This window comes from Pleurodeles waltl, chromosome 11 (genome assembly GCF_031143425.1).
Source record: "Pleurodeles waltl isolate 20211129_DDA chromosome 11, aPleWal1.hap1.20221129, whole genome shotgun sequence".
NCBI classification, from domain to species: Eukaryota; Metazoa; Chordata; class Amphibia; order Caudata; family Salamandridae; genus Pleurodeles; species Pleurodeles waltl.
In genome coordinates this window covers 64,615,543-64,641,884 of record NC_090450.1, presented here as the reverse complement: position 1 = coordinate 64,641,884, position 26,342 = coordinate 64,615,543, and the positions used below count along the sequence as shown (strand labels likewise).

Genomic DNA, 26,342 nt, shown 5'->3' with positions numbered 1-26,342 from the left:
AAAACAGTGACAAAAGGGGAAATCAATGATGAAAGTGAACCTAAAACAGTGATTAAATGGAAGTGCACGGTCTGGAAGAAAGAGTCATTAGATCGGACAAATCTAGGCTGCATTGGTATACGGCAACCCAGGTGCCAGGCCACTGCAAAAAAGTTGGACCTCATCTCTTATTTTATTACAAATTAAGCATTACCTGTAGAGTGTCCGGAAGAGGAGTTATTTTAGATCACCTGCAACAAATTAAAATAAAATCATAAATTGCTATTTGGAAAAGCAAAACTTCCTGGAATATTGCACTTACATCCAAATTTAGGGCCGGATGTACTAAACATTGGTCGCATAAAAAAGGATACAATTTGCAACCATCCTGTGATTCCTTTTTTAAAAAGTAAACTTTTTTTAATGCAGCCCATTTGCCTTAGAGACAACAGGACTACACTTAAAAACAAATGTTTATTTTTGTTGTTGTTTGTTTACCAGTCTTTCCATAGGCCACTGCCTTCTCTAAAGGGGAAGGGACACTTTTGTGAATGGATTACGACCTCATTTGAGGTGTTTGTAAAATATCATTGATAGATAGCGTACAGGTTCAGTATTTAGAAGGGTAGAAGGGACATCTACAACACGCTCCCTCCAAATACCGAATCGGTATCCATTTGCAGATATCTGAGCGATTCAGAAACACTTTTCCGAATCACAAAATGCGTTCAGTGCACAAGAAAAGGGTTTTAGCATCATAGATCCTTTGATAAAGCAATTCAAATTCCAGAACCATTACTAAATCTGGCCCATAGTTTCTTACACAATTAGTACCAACCCTTTTTATGAACAGGAACTGAAGTATGAATGGGAATAATGTCCTAAGGAGAAAATCATAACACATATTGGCTTAAAAATAAATACTGATTTTAGTCATCTCAGCTAGATACATCAGCACATTGGACATTCGTATGTCAGACCTTGAATGAACTAGAAGTCTCAGAAACATTTTATTAATTTGGGTGCTTTAAAGATTGGGCCATAGTCGCATTGCAAAGGCCCTTAATTGTATGGAAATAACCCCAAGGTAGCCAACTCCATTTTGTAGCCCCAGCTTCTGTGAGGCCTGAACAGCCCAGAGAGCAAGGCCAAATGAAGTGTGGTAAGAGCAGACACTTTCTGCTGTGCAATTTTAACTCTAATACTGCTGTTTTTCCAAAGAGTGACTGTTTACATTTCTTTCCTTGTTTTCCCTGAACCTGTCCTAGGGCTACTAGAAGCCACTCACCATAATAGAATCCTAAAAGGCATAAAATACACTCCTAAGTCTAACATGAGTGTTTAGATAGTGCTTAAGTTATGTTTGGAAGTGTATGTAGCACTCGTTTTTGGCTGGTAAAATAAGTTTTTTTAAAGTGTGCAAAAAGCATTATTTAGTGCCTTTACATTTGGGCCTTACCTGAAGGGTTTAACAGATTCTGCAAAGTGTGTATTGGGCCTGTCTGCGTCCAAAGTGATTGTGAGCTGAAGAGCATTCCCTGTCATTCTGCACACCAGTTTATGCTTTATTGATTGGGCCACAGCTACCTGAGTGGCCTTCCACCTCCCCTCACACCTTGCACAGCACTTTATGTTTAAGGTCACATACTCCTAAAATAAGGTTTTACTTGGTTGTTGCATCCTTGTTCGGATTGGTTCCCAGGGCTCGGCCTTGTATTGGACCTAGGACTTAGGGTTTGGCCTCTGACTAATTGATAGAACTGATTGGTTCCTAGCACCAGGGTTTTTATTGGTCCCAGGGCTTAGGGTCTGGCTTCTGATTGGTTGGTAGTGCTAGGGTTCAGATTGGCAGATTGGTTCCTAGGGCTAGGGTTTTTATTGGTCCTAGGTTTGGGGTTTGGGATCTGATTGGTTAGTAGGGCTAGGGCCGTGACTGTTTTCAAGGGTTAGGGCTAAAGGATGACAGGTTAACGGTGTTGACTGTTTCTGTCTGTTTGTGCTGCCCTTTACACAATCTAAATCCACTCTCCAAGAAAGAGCCCAAACACAGCCATGCACACTATCACAACGTACACACACCACTCTCTACAAACATACATTGGCAATCCACTCGTCACTCACTCATCAAACTCTATCCGGTAGTACAACACACTCCCACATGCTCATATATCTCTTCACTCACAAGCTCCTACACAGTCTACTACTCAGTACAACACAACCAAATACACGCTTTACTTACTTGCAAATAAAACCCAAACACGTACAATCTCACAAACTCCCACCCATTCAACAGAAACACCTCTCACTACTCTCTCTTTACTCTTAGCACTGCACTTGCCACCCCTCTGAAGCCTTAGTTCAACCATCAATCATACTGCTAACAAACACAGCAATCATTTTCTTGTTACACACAAACAACAACAACATGCTATCAACACTCTGTTACACAATTAAGGCAAAATCCTCCTCCTGCTCAACCAACAAACATCTCTCAAATCATATATTCTCCCTCTCTCACACTACACAGAGACTATACACACACACAACCCCAACCTATTCTCCTTCATCAAGCACAACTCACCAGGCCTTCACATTTCCTGAAGGCGCTGCTGGCACAAATTAAGCAGTGCATTGCTGAATGCAGGGCTTACTGTTGGCCATCATTGTGCTTCAAACAGACTTCACAATCTGGCAACACAATTGGTGATAGAAAAACTGGAGGTGGAACATGTAAGCGACCGTGATTGAAACAAGGACCGGTGAGGGGAGATGAACTAAGAGAGGAAGCAGATGACTGAAAGAACACAGGGTATATGCCTTGTTGTCTTTTTTTCACCATCCATCCATGCATGCCACATGCTTCCCATGAACTTCAGTAAAATCACCCGCAATGCAAACATCATCACTACCATGAATTTTGTTTTACCTACCTTGACGTGGAAAAGTCAACCATATACAAATGCCTAACTTCAACCTTGTTTGCATCTCAATAGGGTTTGAGCCATGTGTTGTTGTTTTAAGAGTCTTCAAAGGCCTAGACATGATACAAACAGCACTTCAAACAAATTGTAAGTATTAATTGGTAACATGACTTTTTTGCGTTTGTTTACTTTAAATTTTCATCAGGAATCGTTAGCACGGCTATGGGACACATTTAGAAATAATTTCTATTTATATTTGTGGTTTTAGGCTTTAGGTGATTTTCCTTATTTTTGTACCTCCGGGGACATTAAAATACCAGTGTTGCCTAGAAAACCAGTCAGTCGGCAACCCTAGATAGGATACAAATAGCCAAGATGGTTAATGTAAGTAGAATGCAAATACTGGGCCAAGTCTCACTGCAATCGTCTGTTTAGGTTTGATATGCATTCTGTACACAGACGTCTTCAGGAGACTAGCTCAGTAAAGTTTTCTTTTGCATACAAAGGTTTGTAGTTCTAACACTATAAGATAACACAATTTGCACCATAGCGGCAGAGGAGCACCTTTGCATCTTTCCCCTCCCAAAAGTAACTGACCACTTCTGGAGAATTTAAGTCTTGCTTGCATCTTGCCTCAATGAGGAAAAATGCATCAGTGTGACACTGATGTCAGGTATAAATATTGGAACTGAGTATTCTATCTTATAATTACAGAAATTATAGATTTGCAGAACGCTGTCTTTCCTGAAGATGCTATTAAACTCCCCCATGTTCCTGAAACATTTGGTTAAAGAACCACTCACCAACGTCTACAGGCCCTTTTAATGGGGCCGGTGGTTAACTCAGCCACAGTTATATCTCAGTTTGGTGAAATTGACATATATAATTATTTCCATATGTGGTCACTGCAAAACCCCCCTCCGCAACAAATGGTTATGAAGACATTCTCAGAAATCAGCAGAAGGTGTATGCTACAACTAGCCCATTGGGTAATTTCCGGAACGTTTTATATTAGATTTAGAGAGTAGTCTGTAACTTGATTACGAGATAATACCCTTTCAAGAGAATTTCTGCCATGCATAGGCCACTATTACACGTATTACAGAATTCAATGAGGAGACTCTGTGAGGCTGGAATTACCAATACAGACCATATTTCCCAAATGGAATTCTTACAGCTACAAATTAAACCCCTCAGAATATAAATTAGCTCTGTATAACACTTTTTACCTAGAGAGTATTACTCATGGAATCATGTAATTCCTAGTTCCATGTGGTATACCACAGACATTTACCAACAGCTCTTAACTGGTGGTATATGTTGGCAAGGACTGCTGTGCAGGGCTAGGAGGGAGTAGGTGGGAAATTTAAGAGAAGACTCATCTGGCAGGCAGGAGTATAAAAAGCATTACATGCTTCACCGTGCCTTGGAAAATCATGGGGGCTGAAACACTGGACCACAAATAGTGCAGAGAGAAATTCCAGATGGGAGTTCCGCTCTGCCCTACTCCTAATCAGGGCCTTCAGATGAGAAGGGATCTGTGGGAACGGATGTGTAAAGAGACAGAATACATCATGAACAAGTCTCTTTCCAGCAGTTGTGTAGCGGAACTTACACCAAGACAGTTTTCCAGCTTTTTGTCACATGCCACATCAGGCAAGTCTTGCAATGTGTTTTTCTGATGATCAAGGACATGTTTTGAACTCTGTCTTGTACTATCCAAACTGAATTAGGCCAATGGCCTCTACCGTGGATCATCTCTATCTATTATGAAAAAACTACAATGTATTCAGAACTCCGCTGCCAGGCTACTATTACATGTAAAGCCGCAAGCCCACATCTCCCCTGCCTTGAGAGCACCACACTGGTTACCCGCTGCCAGAAAATCCTCCTTCAAGCTGCTTTGTATCACCCACAAAGCTATACACGGAACAGGACCGCTTTTTATCAGAAACAAAATAACCAAATATATTCAACAAAGAAACCTCCGCTCAAGATTGGCACACGCCTTAGAACACCACCATACAAGAAAAAAACTATAGGTGGTACATCCTTCTCCGTTCAAGCAGCCAAACTATGGAATTCATTACCCCCAAATATAAGATCCAGCGATAACTATCTTGTCTTCAGAAGACTACTCAAGAGTTGGCTTTTTCCTTCATAACCACCATATTGAAACAGCAATGGACTGCATATGCCTGTGTTAAAAAAATATTTTAATCTAATTATGTTTATATTCTAGATATGTATAATTCTTTAGGAAATATGTATTGCTACTATTTCATAACAATAAATTACACACATAAAATTTACACCTGTTTAACAAATGTATATTTACTCACAAATAAATATATATATGTATATGAATGTGTGTATATATATATATATATATATATATGTGTGTGTGTGAGTGTGTATGCGTGTGCTTATGTATGTGTGTGTGTGTGTGTGTGTATTCATATATATGTGTATGTTATTCTGTGCTTAACATGTTCAATGGTCATTGCATAGTTCCTAGATAAGTTGTTATATTAGATACTTAAAAATCCCTGTTCTCGTTTTAAATCACACTGATCAAATGTTTTATTATCATAAGCATTTCAGTATTCATAAATTGAGGAAAGAAAGAAATGTTAGAAAACTACACTTATTAATTAACTTCAAATATTACAAATCTTGAAAGTCTGTGTTAATATAATACTACTTTTCTTCTCATATTATACCCATTATTATATTATATTCCTTGAACAAATATTAGCTTACTATGTATTTACATAACTATTTATTTATTACTCTAGCCCTACTGTACTAGAAGAAGAAAAAATTAAATCTATCAATAAAATTCAAATTATAAATAAGTAAAGTAAAAAAAAGAAAATAGTAATAATGGCTAAATAAATTCAAGAAAATAAAAATAATGGTTAAAAAAAGTATATATAAATCAAATTATAAATAAATACAAATAATATAAATGTACTCTCCTGTAAGCTTTACTTTGTCTACCCATCACTATATGTCATGTCTCTATCAATCTATCCTCCATCCCCACTCTGACTCATCCCAAACCCATTCTACTACTTTTATCTCCAAAATAACCCTGCCTAGGCTTTTCCCTGATCTTCCACATCTAGCTCACCCAAACCTCAGTTTACTACCATGATCTCCCAAACGACCCTACTAAATTCTCCCTCATTTATCTCACCTTTGACTCATCCAAACCCCCTGCTACTATGATCTGCCTAACGCTTTCCAGAGAATCTTCCCTCCTCCGTCTCTCCTCTACTCATCCCAAACCTCATCCTATTACTATAAACTCCCAATTAACACTCCTGTATTCTTCCCTCCTCTATCCCTCCATTACTCTAGTCAATCCAACTAACAAACTAACAAACCCACACATCCTCTGCTCAAAATCAACTCATAATAATACTAAAACTGTACTCAGATATCCCTATACTAATCCACCACGAATTCCTCTTGGGTTCTGGAGTAGTGTGCTACTTGCCGAAAAGCGCTTCGACGCCTCGTCAGGGGTAGTAAGCGCTATATAAATACAATTATGGCTCCAATTATGAGTGGGTGGAAAGGGAGGTGCAATTTATCCCACCCAATACAATCCGATTCCCTGGGCTTTGTAATTTATCAGGTGTGATAAATAGCACCTATTCGGAGATTTAGGGGAATAATATGCAGGTTTTGGTGCTTAACTGTACTAAAATGCTAAGTCACTGAAAATATTGTATTATTTTCCACTAATAACTCCTGGTAGATTTGACCTGTTGAAATGTAACAAAGAGTAAGGAGTTTATCGCACCTGGTATATTCCAATACTGACCTACTCAGAATCAAGGCTTAGGTAAGTAAAGCGAAAGATGTCTTCTCATATTCAGCTTTAATTCGAGATATGTTTGTTATTTAATAGTGAAAGGAAGATATTTAAGCTATATTATACATGTATCAGCAAATTTATGATAATATAATGGGAGAATAATGTGCTAATCTGTTGCTTGGAACATATTTCGCCTAAGTAAACGGAAACACACAATTTATCTTCCCCATCTAAAGCCTCCCTTCTTGTTTTTTTTTTCAGTGAGTGTTTTTGATTTGCTGCTGTAATCGCTGCCACGGGTCTGTTGCTTTAAGCACAGGGCTCGTCTTCTCTCCCCTGGCTGGTGTTATGGAAGGCAGATAAATCTACAGTGGTGTTTTGTTCTCATCTTTTGAAAATGGGACTGCCGTGGTGCTCCAGCCCTGCTGGTTTGTTGTGCTTTGCAGCCTCTTCTGCTGGCCTACCCCATTTCTGCCTGGCTGGTCACCCTCCCAGCGCTCAGTGTCTGCGAGCCTCTGGCTGCTCTGAAACGCTTGGCTCTTTCTCTTAGTAACAGCTTTACATTCTGCCTCAATTCCTCTTCAATCGAATCACAAAATATCACTTTTTTCCCCCCTTGGACCTAAATCGCCAGTGGCCCCCCTCCCGCCCGGGCCGCAGCTGAACATGACAATGTTCTGACATTAACAAAGGGGGGGACATTCTGCCTGCAGAGGAGGAGGGGAGCCCCAGAAAGCAACGTTTCCAAGGTAAGTGACGTGTTGTTTACACTAAAAAATGTCAGGGGTGGCTCGTAAAGCGTCCTGCCACGGATATGCGTGGTCTTGGTGAGAATATTGTGCCCAGAAGCTGGCCAGGGCTGTGCGAGGAGCTCTACTGTAGTTGGGATGGGGGATGGGCAGCGATACACAGATTTTCCACCAGGGCGCCCTGAATGTGTTTAGTGCCCCTGGAAGGCGGCCATCCTTCGGAATAATTTTTAAAATAAGTGATTTCCTCCAGTGTGTCCGCGGCTGTGGGGCCTTTTATTTTTTGCTGGGGGAGGGGAGGCTATAAAACGAGGCTTTGCAGCAAATGGAAGCGGGCAGCCATCACAAGACAGGCACCCTCCGCCTATTTTTAGAAGAAAAAAAAAGGTTTGTAGCAAAGCACATGGCTGTTTAGCGCAGAATAATGTGTTGGGCGGCGAAAGCCACAAGTGATGGCGGTCGGGGTGTTGCAGGGGGAGTTGAAGCCGTGGATATTGTGTTTTTAAGAGGCCTGAAAGGGTTGGAAATGTGTTTCTGCTTGAACTCGTATTGGAGTGGGGGAGGGGAGGAAAATGTTCTTACTTAGTTTCCACTGAGATGTTTTCTTTCTGGGATTCCACTGCTTGCATCGTTTCCTCCACTTCGGGGGTGTAAATGTTCTCAGGCAAGGGGCCTATTTGTATATGCGCAAATTAAGTATATATTGCTATGTGTGTGTTTATATTTTTGACTGTACATAACATGTCGGGTGTAATTGCAATTTTACGTAATCGTATTATGATATGTGACCGTGTTAGTGTTTTTGTGTGTACAGTTTATTTATTTACTGTGAGAGGGTGTGAGCCGAACAAACGACGGGCATAATTGCATGTTTTGTGTTGTCTTGCCTTGAAACGTCACGGTGTCATGTGGTTAATAGGCAGAGCTGTTTACACTAGGAAATGTTGCCTTCTAGGTCAACAGTGGCCAAGCCAGTAATCGTGACACACAGTGATGTTCTAAAAGCGGATTCTCATATTTAAAGTTGCAGCAGATTGGAATGTACAGCAGGGACACCCAAGGTACCTGATTTCCGCCTTGAGTCACCTTTCACAAGTTGTCTCAGGTCCGGGCATGTTTAACCAGATTGTGTGCCAGTCGAATTGTGCTCTGTTGATGCATCAACATAAACATTCCCTTAATCAGTTGCGCCACTGTCACTTGCTGCTTACTCGTTTTGTAAAATATCTGCACATTGTAAACCATAATTTTTGTAATCCATGGGTTGGCCACCACAGTGGTGGTCTGGTAACTCTTGTGATCACTCCCTTATAGGTCATAACCAGTTCAGGTTCTTGGTTATAGTGCTAAAGCTGCAAAAAGAGTAAAGAGATACTCTAGAATTATTACACTTTATATATAGATACACTCCAAAGGATCACAATATAACAATATCCATCTTATAATGTATGTCAACAAATGTTTAGTGGCTATGGGGGTTATTACAACTTTGGAGGAGGTGTTAATCCGTCCCAAAAGTGACGGTAAAGTGACGGATATACCACCAGCCGTATTACGAGTCCATTATATCCTATGTAACTCGTAATACGGCTGGTGGTATATCCGTCACTTTACTGTCACTTTTGGGACGGATTAACACCTCCTCCAAAGTTGTAATAACCCCCTATATGTCCAATCCAGGGCTACATCAAAATCATAGCCTTCACTTTAACAAATTTCATTTCATAGAAACATAGAATAATTGTGTCAATATTTTATTACATAATATCAAATACATTATAAAACAGACAATACCTTAAATCAACCATACCACATTCACTCAGCAATAATATATACAACAATATACACAAGTACATTCAAATATTATTTTTTATATATATATGTATATAGTATAATAGTGTAATATATTATCAATATATATACACACATATACAAAGAGCTGTAAAATCTAATAGCACAATGTTCTTATATAGTACTCCAAAAACATAATAGGAACCAAGCGCCTATGTGCGTTTCGGGGATCCTCTCATAGGAGGCCACCTTCATCAGGACTGTTCCCAAACTTGTGTTCAAAAGTGGATACAAGCGCCACAAGGAGGAACATATATGTTGAACAAAGTGCTGATTTGTTGATATATGCCACGTTAGATGAAGATATCTGTAGAAATCTCTAGATAAACATTGTAATAGGGACTAGACGGTCTTCCAAGGGCAAGGAAAGAGCCCGCTTGTCGTACGCCATATCGTCCACACTAATACTTCAAATATTGGATTACCTCTATAACTAGATGGTTCATTTTGGGCAGAAACCTTCTATGACCCACTGTTGTAATGATTTATAGCCACCACTCCGGCATATACGTCAGCTATGTTATTCGCAAAAGAGGATAAACAAACCCACGTCTTCCTGGTGAACGCGTCTGCCTTGGTTATAGTGCCCCAGAACCCATGACATTTGTTGTAACCTAAAATTCTGTTATTGCAGTGACGTAACATGGCAACTCAACACTACACTACGAAAATATTGTGACAGGTTAATGCCAGCAAAATGCTGCTCCCTCCATGAAGACGTATAAATACGCAAACATTTTTTGCACAAAAAAAAACCAAAGTTCGTGGTAATGTTCTGAATACTTACTGGTACTCTGCATTTGTTATATACTATGCCCTAACCCAGTGGTTCCCAACCTGGGGTCCGCGAAGCTGCCTCAGGGGGTCCGTGACTGCTTAGAAAATTAAATAATATTAACAGGTTAGGTCCCCAGTTTTCAGTAATGACTCAGTGGTCCCCGAATTCCAATAAACATTCATTGGGGGTCCCTGGACTCCAGTAATGATAAAGAGGGGGTCCACAGAAGTGAAAAGGTTGGGAACCACTGCCCTAACCCACATAATTTTTAGGAGAAGATTCAGGAACCTCCTGGTGAAGGCCTAGGTTCCTTACATTTGTATGCAAGATGTCCGAAGGGTTGGACAGGAATGAAGGCAGATCAATATCGTGTTGTATGAAATCTAGCCTAATCAGAGGTCAAATGATTTTGAAATTCTGAGTTTCTAAGGTTTTAACCATTTGCTACAAAATGGCCCATCCCAAAGGCATACTGTTGAAGATTTTTGATCAGCTTTCTTTAAGCGCTAACACAAGCTTTTTGGCCTTGGGCATTTTGTAGAAATGTTCTATAGGCCAAACTAGGATCTAGTTAAAGTTGATCAATAGCTATTTCAGACGTCCACCTGCCCTTGGTTAGTATCACTGTTGTTAACCAGCTTCTGTCTCTAGTTTTAGCAAAAATAGACCGGTCTGCCTTGTTGGCATTGAGGGATCCAACTCCCCAATTGAGATATCCTCTCTTCTCTCGACATACAACCTCCCAGAACTGTGGACATCTGACAAGGAGCTCAGACCTGACTAGGTTTGCCAGACTCCTTGCAGCTCATGGACGCTATCCTACAATTATAGCTTCTCTATCCCCAATGAGTGCATCAGTATCTGCTCTCTGTCCCGGTGTTGCCTGTGCTGGCTATCATTTGTAACCCTCAGGAGGAGTTGGGAGTGAGTGAATATGGGTTAATTAGGGATGGAGAAAGAGTTTCTTAAACTTCCCACGACCAGTGAGTTGGCAACCACTTTGTCTCACTTTAGAAAATTTTGTCTGTATTTGAAAATATTCCTAGGTTCTCTGCATAACTGATTTCATTTATGTCTGTGGCCGATAATTCAGCTTTGCACTGCATTTATAGATTTTCTATTTTGAATATTACTGTTTAAGTTTAAAAAGTACAATGGTTCTTTTTTGTGTCAACATTCATCTTGCGGGAAAAGTCTTTTGCTTACGTCATGTTACACTTAGAAAATTTACCAAATGTATAGGAAATAGCCAAGAGCAGTGTCCTCTTAAATATAAGTATACCTTTTCAGCCCTCCGCCTGCCTTGAAGACCAAACTTTTGATCTCTCATTTGCAAGTTCTTGTCTGAAGTTAACTGCAATCTTGGTTAAAAACACAAGAAGAAAGACATTTACTGTTGTGACGAGAGAACAGGACAATACCGGTAAACAATGAAAGGCGCTTCAGTGTATTTATTATGAGGGACTTGTGTAGCACGCAATATAGGTTGAAACGTATTTGAAGCTAAGTGGACAATGTTTAAGGAACTAAGGGAGAGCATGGAAAAGTGATGCAGTTTGCTGGAGGGGCAGTTCAAGAATTTAAAAGCATAGTCCAAGATCTTGGTTGGCCGATCAATGGAGTTGGATTTATATTCAGGATCAGGTAGAGACTTAGGGGTGTCAGGTTAAATTCACTAGAGTGAAAGGCAAGCTTTTCAGTGTCCTTGTGAAATTTGAAAGGAGATGATGGGTTCTGATCCACCTAGGAAGCTGGTTTGAGAACCTTGGAGCTTGGGCAGTGAGGTGTTGGTTTCAGTGGCTGACGTGTTTGATGGAAGGCATTGAGAAGGGGAAGATTGGCAGATCTCAGAGGATGGGGTGTAGGAGGGGATGTTGTTACTCAAATATTGGTGAAATGGTATACTCATTTGAGTGGTAAGCACAAGATATTGCATTTAAATCTAGATTCGACTAGTAGTCTGATGACTTAAGTCATGTATTCATTGTGCAGTGATGTTTTAATCCTTATGTCGACAATATATCTGTTATGTGTGCATAGAGACTGTTGGAGAAGTCCTAGGAGATTCCCAAAGTGAGTACTATAGGCATCCAGGATAAGATTCCCAGTATTTTAACCTGTTGCCTTCTAGCTGGGAACTAATCAATAATGTTTGGTTTTTAAAAAAAAATCTGTTTATTAGTTTTATCGTATTCTGGTAATTCCTATACATCACAGCTCATAACAAATAACTTTACATTCTCTTCGAAATATCAACGTAAGCATTGACATTAGGCATCTATTTGGTTATGCACATTACTTGGTTATAACCCAATCAGCATGTCTTAGTCAGGTGTGGCCAATAAGGTCAGTTAATACAACAGTGGGTTCAGGTTAACTCTCACACAAATGTTAACGTCTCAGTAGAGGAGAAGGTAGTAAGGAAAAACGGCAACAAAATAAGTAAGAAAAATTGAACGCTAACTAATCTCGAGGGGGTTCTGCAGGAGATATCTTAAGGCATGACATCAGTGTGTGGGGGGGGGGATATAGATCTGCTAGTATCACAGTTAGCTCCAGCGCATTAAGCCTAGTGATTTTGTATGGACTTGTCGTGCTCTAAATGTTGGGGTGTGGAAGCGGTCAGTGCATCAAATGATCTTTCATGTCGTGACAGGGTGCAGTTGTGTCTACTTCATCTTCATCAGACTCGCTTTGATCTGGGCCCATGTCACCACCTGGGTGTGTTCCTAACTCTCCAGTACCTTGGTCCATAGTTCCGCCATCAGTCTTCTGAGCCCTCGTGCATCCTCCCATCGCAGGACACTCTCCTCCGCCTTAGACAACTGCATTACATCCCTAACCTAATTTTCTATTGACAGCCCCCACCCTTATCTTACCGTGCAATGCAGTTCTACCCTTAATCAAGGAAAAGGCCAAATCCAGGAACCTGGAGCCAATTTTGAGGTCGGGAGAATCCACCCAGCAAACATATCTCCAGGTTGCAGGGGAGAGTGCGGCCCAGCGTCTTGTTTAGACGGAGCAGCACTGCTTTCCAATAACCACAGCATGTGGCCAAAATCCACGTCCAGGTGGCAGCATCGGGGGCATACCTTCGGTTCTCTACCTTAGATCACATTCGACCTGTGTGGTGTAATATACATTGTATGTAAGATATTGAATTGCGTATATTTGAGTCTTGTGTTGCGTGACAATTTGTGTGAGTATGCTAATATCCTGTTCCAATCTCTGTTTATCTCGCAGTTCAGGATGGTTTCCCATCTGTTCTTGAGTGGTGTTAGTGGCTTCTGACTCATCTCTTAATTAATAGCCTGTTGAGTGGCTCCAGGAACTTTCTGTATTCTACTTGGGCGGATGTCGTGGAGAATATTAGCAAAGGTATCTTATGATGACAAGGGGTGAAGATGGTGGCATAGTTATCATTTGCCAGGATGTTTTGCCACACAGTGAACATATGGTTTCAGTTTCATGTTTGACTCGGATTCCTAATAGGTAGAGCTTAAATTTTTTTTTGTAATTCAGGTATTTTCAAAGTTTCACCAAAACCACTTGTTTAGCTGTTGGATCAGAAAAAACAGCCCTCCTATCATTTCCTAGAATTGTGGGATGTAAGCAGGTTTTGTTCAGGAAAGTTTTAGGATGGAGCGTTTGAAGGAGTATGGAGCAGTCCCTAAAGCAAGAGTTGGTTATATTGGCCACATACTGCAAGGTGTTTGCACAGCCTTTTGAGATGTGTGCAAGGATTGTGCAATATAAGTCTTGAGAAGGTCTTAAATATTTGATAAGTTTTAATTTGGTTGTAATATATCATGATCACAAAGAAAGTCTGTGCTGGGGTGGAATAGTGACATTTGAAATGATCTGCTGTTTAGAGTCAATGTCTCTCTGGCTTTTCAGGGTTTAGGAGTTGAAAAGGTTCAGGTCTGTGGAGAGCATTTGTGTGAACTGTATGGAAGGCTTGGCACACGTGGCTTTAGAGAAGCTCTGTTTAAGATGGAGAAGTGTGCATGGTTGTTTTATGGCATCTTGGAGTCTGGTGGTTAGAAATCCTGCTTTGACTTGAAGTAGTGCCTTGCAATATTTGTTTGTCGGGAACAGCAAAAGGAGCAGTAATAGAACTATAGTAATACGCCAGTGAGCGTTATATCAAAATTTACAATTACAATGCTTCTATCCTTGAGGTCCTACCACCCAAGAACCCTCTCTCTGACTCAGCGATAAACCCAATAACAAGGGGAGCACTCAAAGAATCAGATAGACGCCATTAAGGTCAAAATCATAATTACTCAAACATTCAGCCCAATGATTCACAGGAGCGCACAATCACAATTACTCAAATGAGTTAAGAATTATTAAAATATTGAGTCAGTTACTCAAATATTGAGTGGAGAGTCCAAATGTGTACTCATGCTCCATTCAGTACATTGATTCACAAGAGCTGATATACATACTATCCAGTTTTAATCTTGGCCAGTGAATTCTCAGCCTATCCAACATGTTTCGTCCTAACAGGACTTCATCAGGGCTCTTAAGGCACTGCTGTTGGGTGCAAGTATCATGTGCATGACTTTATAATGGCTCCCTCCAACAGAACGAAATAGTAGTTGAGCATGTTGTGGTTGATGCTGAATTTGGAGCTGTGCCAGGCTGTTTTGATTTTGAAACCATTATTTGTGTTCTGCATTGGCAGATGAGCACCTGGATGTGAATTAATATCTGTTTTGAGAGGCACAGTGGGGGACAACAGTGTTAACAGTTTGGTTAAGTGTTCAGTTGTGGTGTTTTAGATTTGGCTGCATTTCAGGTGTAGGGAAGCTTTTGAGCAGATGTTCACCGTGAAGGTAAAAATTGGCAAACATTTTTTTAGTGGTAAGCCTGAAGGTGGTGTGATATGAACAGTGTTTTTGTTTGGGAGCAGCATTGTGTGCCTTGATATTAAATACTGTATGAGGAAGGTGTGGTCAGTCCAAGACACATCAACCGAATATCCCTGGTGTTTTATGATGATATCTGTGGATTAACATGTTAAGGGAGCTTCTCTTACTGAGAGGATGGGTAGTGGTTTGAAGCATTATTTTGTGTGCATGGGTTTCCTCCATTTGAATGCAACCAGTTGTTTGAGAACTCTGCTCTAATGCTGTTTGTAGTAGTGGCCCAGGAAAAAAGCGAATTTTGGAGGGGATGAAGCAAAGTCCTGAGTTTCCAGCTGGCCAGTAGCATAAGACGGTGTGAATGCAAGACTAGGGACGAAAGCTATGGGTGTTAAATTATATCAGTGCTTCCACCGCTGGAGGACATTGTGCCTCTTTTGTGCAGCCCTTAATAAGAATATGGTGTGGCATTAATGGCTTGAAATTAGGCTTGATTCAAGTTTCCAGAAGAAAAAAGGGTCTATATTTTGTTCAGTGATGAGATGTCAGAAAATGGTCTTTTGATATCTGGAGCAACTGTTAAGGGTTGTGCATCTGGACAATGAGCTTCTGTGTGCATAGGTGATCTACGGGAGGGTCACTAGGTGGAGTTAATTTACCTGCTGCGAGACGAAGAGGGTTTGGGGTGGATAGCTGGGTAGATGAGTCAGACAAAGGGTGGAAAACTAGAACGTTTCCTCAGTCCCCTGACCAATGGACATAACTTTGGTGTGGCTAGTGCTGTACATGTTCAGTTCTGTGCATGTTCTCTAATATAAATTGGGAGTTAAACTCTTGCGGGTAACAGCCAGCCAGGGGACAGATAACCTCAACCTAGATGAACTACGCCATCTACCAGGTGTCAGCTAACCAGGCTTTGTTGCAGGTGGTGTGGGCTGCCAGCTCAAGCTGTCTGGAGCTTTTGGAAGTGGAGAGACATCGACTTGGTCTTGTCTTGTTGTGGTAGAAGTTTCAAAATCATGAGTCATGGGTAAATAATTGAAACGCTGCTACTTCATCTGTTCACAGCTACATAGACTGAGCTAGGGCTGCTGACACTTGTGACTGCTATAGGATTATCTCAAAAACACGTATATCCAGAAATTATTGCTGGCTTTGACAGCCTTGAAAAAGTCCTGGGTTCTGATGGCTATACATGGCAAAACACATGTTGGTTTTAATTTAATTTTGTTGAACATCCTGATCTAAGATGCAATACTTTTAGGTGGGGGGTATTGTGTGTGTGGTGTGTGCATTGTTTTATTCCAATTATCTGTATTCTTAAACTACCAGAACTGACTCTTACATTAAGTTACCTTAAAAAGAATACCAATAAGCAATATGCAGAACTCAAGACATTTTAGTCTTCATTGTTGCTGTCATCTGCTTCCTACTTTTTCCTGCAATATAATTATGTAAAAATTAAGGCCAAATCCAGAGGTGGTAGAACACCCCCCCAAAAAAAGCATACTACACTAAGCAATGTAGAAGAATATTCCTCATACAGTCTTCTATTTTAATTATGTTGTGTGGTTACCGTGTCACAAGTATGTGATATAGAACCTATGAAGTTGTGCCAAATCTATGAGCAGTACTCCTTGGTTTATGCTCATTTGTCACACTAAAACATTGTGTTGGATGCAGCATTACACACACACTAATAAACAGTTCAAACTCGCATTCAACTCTCTGTAGCATAAATGACCCAGTGGTTGAGAAGAAATCTTAAAGACCATGAGAGGGAAGCGAAGTTAAAGTAAGCTGTGAAGAGTTGGACCCATACCTCCAGGTAGTCATTCAGCAGAGAGCCCGATCACACTTGAAGGATCATAGCCAAATGTAGGTTTCAGAGAAATCAAATCACAAGGAAATGTAGAGCGGTTAGTTAACAAAGTCCCAGTTCTAGGTGACACTTTTTCCCAAGGCTGCAATAATAAAGGAAAATATCTCATGGACATCAGGAATATCCAGGACTATGAAACGTGCCCTAAGAAGCAAGCCGTTATCCATAGTGCTGGGAATTGTGATTCTTGCAGGAGACTTCAAAGTTGTAGACTATCTGACCATAGGGAGAAAAGCAAACCAAAGTAGAACACTCATAGATTATTCTACAAGTCCAATCACTGTAAAAAGTGGCAAACACAAATGTGACTGGCTAACTATGGGGGCAGGAATACCCAACACAGCAATACGAAAGAAGAGAAGATTGAGAGACGTTTTCTGGGGCACTCACCCGCTCACTAAGCCATGCAGGAAAATGTGTATTCCATATTTTGTGAGGAAAGACATTTTCTGAACAAAAACAGAGGAAGCAGAATTAATCAGTGGTGAATCAAGGTAAGAACTAAGCAAGCAGCAATGATTGCATGGGTGACTGTACATGATTTGATGCATATAAAATGGGAATATACCTGAAAAACCTGAGAGAAATGTTATAAAATGGGTTGTACCCGAAGTACATGAGAGCAATGTAAATCCAGTTTGTCAGTAAGCCTCATACTGCAATGCCAAGAATTAATTCCTATTTTAGTATATTGTTTCATTCTTTACCTGGCCGCTATGCATCTTACCAATACCTGGGACCATTGAGACCAACAGAGTAAAAATCTGGACTCCACGCTAGGTCTCAAACTCGGATGCTCTTCAAACAATGAAAAAGAAACACTGATATTGAGGAAAAAGTTGAAAAAGATGACCTGCGCAGCAGCACAAAAAATGATCAAGTCCGAGAAATGCAACAAATGTGCAAGACCAACAGGATTAATAACAACTTGGCTTTAGCAGCAAGGTTCTCCATCTCCACAAATTTCAGGGTGCAAGGATAGACCTGCAGATTTACTTCCACATTCATCTAAGACAGAACAAATCAACAGAGGTGTTACAAAAGAGGGTGAGTTAGGACTTTCGTGAAGGTCAAGTTGAAATATCAGTCTCAACATTCAGTAGTCCTTTGTTTTAGACTTCATTTGGCTTGTGATATTGCAATTGCATAATGTCTTTTGACCATTTTTTCCCAGTCCGGTAGCCCCGGGTCATAGACATGTTAACACCCACTGGGAGCATGTGTGGTACAAACAACATACCTGAGGGCGACTGTATTTTATTTTTATTTTTTATAAATCTGTTTTATTAAATATTGTTAAAGCTTTACATTTTGTCATAGTTGGGGTTCGTTTCAGTACAACATATCTTAATCTGTGGTATTCACATTATTAAACGATGTTGGAGTGGTGACAACATGGTTATATTACATTTGTTACATAGTTCTTTTGTGGTTATTCAGTTTTTCAATGTAGTTGCAATTTTTATTGGGATACCATTTTTACTGTCTGAAATGTCCGGCTATTGCGATTGGTTGAAGGAGGATAAAAGCAGATAATCCTGAAGGCGACTGTATGTAGAGCTGCCTTAATTTTTGTATTTAAATAGGTTTATTATACGACGACCTCAATATGGTGCACACAGTACAGTCCTTGTTCCATAATCCACCAATTATGAAATCACCACCATCTAACCACACTGTATACTTTAAAAACTCTTAGCAGAAAGTAGTCTGTTTTGAAATCACCATGATCCGTTGGTTCCACATAGGGGACAGAAGAAGAAATCAGAGAGACAATATGCAAAAAGTTATAACCACCTGGGTGAAAACCAAGTGTTTTCAATTAAGTAAACTTCATATTTTACAGGGAAGCCGATAGATGAAACAAGGCTTCGAGCAGTTATCTCACTCTTACCAGCCAGCAACTAGTGCTTCTACATAAGGTGTCATTATGCAAGTTCCTCCTATTTAAATATATTTTTGCACACTACATTCAAAGGATCTTCTCTATTTATTCTGCAGAGGTTAGGGTCACCAGTAGAATCCCTCCATCTGTATTAACCACTTCGTTATTGTCTTCTCTGGATCTCCGAGATAGTTGTTAAACGAGTCTCACAAAGTACAGATACATGTCTCTCTGGAGACCCACAATTTCTGCAGGCATGGGTTCCCATCAGCAAGAGTTTCTACCTAAATCAATGCAGGCATCCCCAAGATTATGTGGCTCATGCCCCTCCTTCAGTTATCCACCAATCAACAGACTGTCCGTTTTGACGGTTTTAAATTAATCTAGTTCAATCACTGTAAAGTTGAAGTAATGCTCTAATGTGTTCACTCTGTCAGTGAGACCCTCTAGTAATTTCTAAACCGATTAAACCAAAGCCTCAGTCTTTGCTGGTTTCCTCTCCAGATCTGCATGGGGTGCATTGATTTATCGCTTTAGGGCATTTTCCTAAGGTGTAGATTCTGTTTCCTTCATGGAACTGGCTGTGGCCCCCTCTGGTTCTTTCTACTAGGTGCTGCATAGTGTGTAAAGAACTCCTCATTTTACTTTGCTTTATCTGCCACAACGAATTGCAGGCTATAACTATACACCCAGTGGAAAAGGTTGAGGTCTCCCTCACTGCAGTTAAGGCCCCCCCCACTAGGCTCACGTTCAGGGTGTGCTTCATGGAGGTGTTAAATGTAAATCTGTTTCTACTCCTCCAGGTATCACTTATTGAGTCCCCCACTACCTCGCACTGTCTGGCCACCCCTTGGGAAGATAATTATGGTCTACCACACTTACATTCACACAGTGACATGCAGAACCTCAGTGCCATGTCTCTCCATTCTGGTCCTGCTGCAGGCACCAGTGCCTGCCACCTGCCTTAGCCCCTATGCTAGTGATGCTAGTTTTGGCAGGGTTGCCACCACCATTATCCTCAATTTTTCACATCCAGGCCGTGGAGGGCAGTAGAGAGAGAAAGGCCACTATGTTTTCCCTGGCAAAGCAACATCAGTTTTGAGGCATCGAATATAGCTCTTCAATCTTGAACTTATAATGTTGGATGTTATGCAGGCAACTTGTAATTGGAGATGGTTTCTATTGTGAGCATGGCGATATTTAAACATATAGTTTATCTGAGCTATGTGAAACATGTGCACAGTGTTCCATCCATTTTTTGGGGCTTATGAAGATTAATGCGTTATTTACATTTAGACAAGTGTATTCTCACTACACCTAGCATTGCATTAAATATGTTACCAGCCCTTTTACAGGAGGAAAGTTCAGATGAGTGGGACTTGGGCATTAATGGTCAATATCACCGCACGCTGCCTCTTTGGTGGACTCTATGACCATCTACACTTTCCTAAGGGATTACCAATGCACACTGGAAACTAGATGAGTAGTTAGGTAATTTAGTCAACAAGAGTGAATACATTACAGCAGACGTATCAGTTGGTGACCATACAGACCACATTGAGACAAAATCAAACCATGTTTATATTCTATGTCTATTGCCTAGTCTCATATTACGTAGCTAGAGGAGCATCTATGGGATTTTGAAAGTCATACCTCAACTTGTGGCCAATACATACAATTCTTTTAACTCTTGATCGTCTGGTCATGTTGGTGAAATTAAAAGAAGCCACCTAAGACCTCTCAAAAACAATTACCTCTAGCATTTACAATGCTGCAGTAGGACCATTAGCTTGATGAAACCCTTGCTTAGATTCATTATTAGCTTGAGTACACGGAACACCTTAAAAAACCCTTATATTAATCCCAGAAAGCTTCTTCAAAGTCTCAAGCACGAAGGACACTCCCAGCCCTGTTGTCAGAATATCTACACACCCAGCAAACAATGCTGCTAAACTCTGGGTATAACTTCTCATCCCAGAAAATCAGTCTCTGATCTGAGTTACTACACAGATTAGTGCCATCAATTTGTCAGTTTCCTCTGATCAACTACTGTTGTCATAGTCCACGAAGAACATGCTGTTTGATGTACCTCACACGCCTTCCCATCAGTTCCATTACTTAAGTGCCCTAATTCTAATTTGCCAAAGTGAAAGTTGTGCTTGTGAGAAAGTAAAGTTCTGCCTTAGTTGATTTGCATAGCTCGGACTTATCTGAGCCTTGTGGAAATCTATCAAAAGCTTTTACACCTTAATATTTTAATAATTTATTGTTGCCCAAATAAAATTGGTCCTCTTACTCATGGCCCCGGAAATTTGAAAGGATGAGTAACACACCAAAAGTCAAATATGTAGCCCTTGTATCTCTGTAGCGATCCCTTCATTATCTATGACTGACTGCATAATTTTATCATTTGACACTGGTCCTCCTCCAGCCCAAACACCTCTCAGTCCACTAAAATCCAAAGTACAACTGGCAAACCACAAGCCATAGTGACCTCTGAGATAGACCTGAACATTTCCACTGGATGAGGGCAGGGGGAAGCAGGAGGCAAAAAGATTTTATCCTACTTAGCGAAACACCAAAGCTTCTGCCCGTATAACCATAAAGAAACATTGGCAAATCAAATAGATACGGCTTGTATTTTGAGTCCTGACTAAAATGTTAAAAATGCTTTGATATCTGTATGCAATGTATCTGTGAGATAAAGAATTAAATGTGAAAAAATGTGGTTTGATTTTGAGATGTAAGATAATCCCTCAGGTATTGCAATACCAGCACTTCATAGGTGGTGGAATGATACTCCAATAAACCAATAGAATGAGGTGAAAGGGAAGAACTTCATTTAAAGGATTGGTAACAATAGGTCTTGCAGACATCTGCACTGTCAGCCAAGCAATTAGTTTGAAGTCTGAAATAAAGGTATTTGTTCTCCTGCTAATCAAAGCTTAGACCATTGCAATCTTGAAACAATGTCTGACATATGGCCTGTAGAGTAGAACTGTTTAAAATCTTGAAGAGAATGTGTTGTAAGTGCCTGATCAGCACGTTTCCTGTCTCTTTTAAAACTTAGTGGGAAGGGAAGGCAGAAAAATGCACAGCATGCCTCCACTACACGTAACTGCATGGTTGTAACCTCCCAGGCACAGAAGAAGGGTTCATCACAAAAAGGCACAAGAAGGAACTAGTTGAAATACACTGCTCCCTACAGGATTCTGATGTTGGAGCCTAGAGTGGGGATGAGATGGAGGTGCCGGTGACACTCAGCTAGACATAGTCCTTTGCCACCTTCAAGCAATAAAAACAATCCAGAAACCTGTGTTTTATTTGCTACAGTGGATAGGGTGCCCCTAGCCCTCTTTAGTACCAGTCCACTCACCACAGGAGTGCAAATTATAGACCTTAACAGTCTGCTCATCAATGCATTTGAACATATACAAGGAAATTACGAAACATAAATAACAAAATGTACAGAAAGCACTATGGCCAGGGTCTGTGATTAAAAAAAAAAAAGACAGACCGTCTACAACATGACACCTTGACAAGTCTATTTTCAGTGAAGTTTGTGAATTTCATTGGTACTGGTAGACTGGAATTTCCAGTTGTGAGTTCAGATCGAAGTGTCCAGTGGGCAAATGGTCAGGTTGGGTGTGTTCATTTGGACATAAGAATCAATTTTAGTAGTAAGAATTGTGACAATAAATGGTTAGGAATGATTTCTCCTTACTTAACTGATGACACAGAGGAAGGAACCTAACATTATTTGTTTCATTGTACCGTTAAAAGGAGCTTTTCAAATAGCTGAAGGCTATCCAGCCTTCTGAGTGTTAAATGATTATTGTCAGCCTTTAAAGGATGAGGAGAGGTTTCAGACAATGTACCAACCAGTGAGAGGAGATATGAGATCGCCATAGAACCCGCCGTAGTGGGCTCTACCGGCTATTAAAGGCCCTCTCCCTTGTTAAAGGCCCTCGCCTTCAGCTCGGGCCTTTAATGCGGGAGCAGGCCTTTAATAGCCAGTAGAGCCCGCTACGGCGGGTTCTAAGGCTATTAGAACATTCTGCCATTAGAGGGTAGAATGTTCTCCTAAATAAAACAAAGGCTTCACGGAACCGGAGGGGATTAAAATCCCCACAGGCTCCGTGAGGCTTTCCAATCTTCTTTGATCAAAGAAGATTGGAATGTTGGCGCTGCGGGCATTTACCGGGCAGTAAAAGCCCGGAGCACTCCATTGTTTTTCAATGGAGCTGCCAACGTTCCAATGTTCTAATATAGCCTTAGAACCCGCCGTAGCGGGTTCTACCGGCTATTAAAGGCCCGCTCCCCGCGTTAAATGCCCGAGCCGAAGGCCCGAGGGGATTAGAATCCCCTCGGGCTCCGTGAGGCTTTGTTCACAGCTGTTGCTGTGAACAAAGCGAACATTGGAATGTTGGCGCTGTGGGCTTTTACCGGCCAGTAAAAGCCCGCAGCACTCCATTGTTTTCAATGGAGCTTCCAGCATTCCAATGTTCTAATAGTAGTTGGAATGGTTTGTCAATAGAGGGTTCTCTTGCTTATGGGTGAGCAGGATGTGGTCACATTGTGACAGGCCTCCAGGAGTCAGCACCATAAATGGCCTCCCACTTCAGCACCATAAATGCATCTCCCACTTATGTGGTGAACAAGGGGCACATAATCCATTGACCTCATCACATAACTCGAGTGGTAAGCACTAGCTTATCTTGCTTGGCCAGTCCGAGAAAGCCGGAAATATGTTGTGCTACATTTATGGACCTCATTTGATTGCCCTGAGCATACTGTGCCTGCAACACCATTGCGATTCCCTTGAGGTCTTCTTGATTGTAATAGTGTTTCGGGATATTTCATAAACCTTTGATTCCCTGCAAGGTCTGTCGATTTTTTTACTGGAATGCCCTAGACATGTGCCAGTGCAACTTGGCTGGACTACAGAGGACATTTAGTTTGTATGGACCAATACATTGCCTCCATGAATGTAAGAGGTTTGGCCCAGCAAACAGAAATGGCCTTGGCAAGCCTATGATTTGTTTTCTTGCAAACATATATGTAGTGGGACTTAAAAGTGTAAAATAATAAAAAGTAAAAATGCTGTGGTCTATAAACTGCATGCATAAGTTCGCAAAAAATAATAAACAAACTACTCTTTGTAAAAATACTTTTAAAAAATGCCATGGCACTGGTTATGTATGTATGAAAACAAACCCCTAAAGTTTGGGGTGCAGTAGTGCTTAATGTTAAACAAGGTAAAGGCTGAGCACACCTGATGTGGATTGCAGAGGTATGTTTCAAAGTAAGTTGTGGCTTAACAGCAAAGCCTGTTGCCAAGAAAGCCCAAAGCTTCTTTTGACAATAGATTATCCACCAGTGGGTATCAGAGCTCATGCAATACTAAATAGTTTTGATAAAGTGCAATAGATTTTTTTGATATAAACCGGACATTGCTTTGGTGATAAAACCACTGCACTCCAGGTGGCCCGACCGCCACATTACGGTCTAGGAGGTCGGACCGATGGGCTGACGACGGTCGTACTTATGGTCAGCCATGGTGGCTCTGAGTTCCGTCAGCCTTTTCATGGCGGATTAACTGTCATGAAAACGCTGGGTGGGAAGAAGTGCTGGAGGCCACAGGCCGGCCCCTGCAGTACCCACAACCATGTCTTGGGCAGTGCAGGGGCCCCCTGCCAGCACCCTCGGAATGCGCACTGTCTACTTTACAGACCGTGCGCATTCCGAGGGTGCTGTTGTTCTAAGGCAGAGGTCTTCAAACTGGGGGGTGGGCCCCCCTAGGGGGGCCTGAAGTGATCCCAGGGGGGGCCCCAGACTCTGGCCAAAATAAATATTATACAGATAAAACAAAAGCCTGTTAAGCAGAATCATGTTATTTCAGTTTTAAAAAGGTAACAGTACTTAACTACAATGTTTAAATAGGTTTAGACATATTTAAACATTGCCATGTTTATCAAAATAATTGTGAAAAATTCTGAGGGGGGCCCAATGATTTTTATTTTTCAACCTGGGGGGGCGCAGCATTAAAAAGTTTGGAGACCTCTGTTCTAAGGTATTAGCACTTAGAGCACTTAGGAGACTAATACTGTAGCACTGTCGTAATACGATGTTCCCACCGGTCAGCCCGTTGCGAACATCGTAATACGACTGGGGGTAAGGCCATCGGGTGACGGCAGTCTCATCCCTGCGAGATTAGCGGTCGGGTCAGCCGACCCCCATACTCATAACAAAGGATTTTTGAAAGGCAAGCCCATGAACAATTAATAGGGATGGGCATGTGGTGGGCGTTGTAAAAAAGCCACAGATAAATTACAACACGTCAGAGCGCTTGCGCGCGCGATCTAAAAAGCACCCTTTCGAGGTAAATTTCCAACTTTATGCCAAATGTGGTGTAATTGCAATCAAACATTTTTTCTGTTTTGGAGAGCTCGATTTTCTGTGGGAATTATCATGGGAAATGACGATTCTCAGAGGTCTTACACCATAGAGAATCATGATTTCTATTAAAGACAAGGAGGCTACCATTATGCATAAGCCTTTTATTTACCAGTTCTATGCAGCACCTAATAAAGAATTATAGATCCAAAAAAAGTCACAATAACATTAGAACCACAACAGTACGTATAACTCCATGACAACAGACTTTTTCCTCTTTGGTTATGCTTCATTCTTCCTCCTCCTTCTTCACCTTCTTCCAAAATTCCTTGGCCATAAGAAAACCTTCCTATCTTTTCATATGTCTAAAAAGAGACAAGCATCAATATAAATATTTTTGAGACCAGTTAAATCTTCCCTCTTAAACTCAAAGAAAAGAATTAGACACAAAAGAGTTCAATTCCGTTTTTCACAAACCGTAAATTGTATAACTTAATAATCTCCCAGGGGTGGGAGTGGAGGGATAATGCTAGCCTCTTTGTCTTTAATAAAATCACGATTCTCTATTCTGTAAAACCTCTGGGAATCGCCATTTTATGTCAAGACAGGAGACTAGCATTCTGCATGTTTAAAGCTTAAACTGCTAAAACAGCCACATGCTCTATCGATTTGAAATAAAATTTCCTAAACATCCCATCAGCTGCTTTACTTAAATTTCCTTTAATCTTCCTCCTTTTAAATAAACTTTGGAAGCCATAGCTCCTCTTATGGAATGAGCTTTAAACAATTCTAAATTTATTCCAGCCTTATACAACACACTTTTAACCCATCTAGCCATCATAACAGTAGATCCACTTTATATGACTTAACGTATGAAATTAAAAGTTGATTTGTTCCTACCGATCTGAACTCGCACATTCTTGTTTCATATTCCTTTAATCACCTCACCACGCATAAACTCGGATGTACATCAAATCTTGGGTAAACATACTTTCTGTTTTTGTTCTCTTTTTTTTTATCTCAAACATAATTCCTTGTGGTTGATAAAATCAACTTGACATTTCTAGAGCTTTCGCATCAGAAACACTTTTAAAAGAAATCGTGCACAATAAAGTTGAAACTTGGCAAGTCAGCTGCTTATTAGTCAAAAAACGTATTCAATGGCCAACTTTTAAACAAGTCAGAAATCAATCTAACATCC

At 40.8% G+C, this 26,342-nt stretch overlaps 1 protein-coding gene across 3 annotated transcripts in view; it reads left to right on the top strand.

Moving 5' to 3' along the window:
• Positions 1–7,028: 7,028 nt before the first annotated feature.
• The window catches only part of TBL1XR1 (TBL1X/Y related 1), a 411,343-nt gene continuing 392,029 nt past the window's right edge, over positions 7,029–26,342 (top strand). Inside the window, exon 1 of one of the 3 annotated variants that reach the window (XM_069213060.1) lies at positions 7,029–7,478. The gene's annotated coding sequence lies outside the window, so the exon portion shown is untranslated. Of the gene's footprint in view, positions 7,479–7,701; positions 7,866–26,342 lie in introns of those variants that run through there. The other 2 variants (XM_069213063.1, XM_069213062.1) reach the window with 2 other exon arrangements.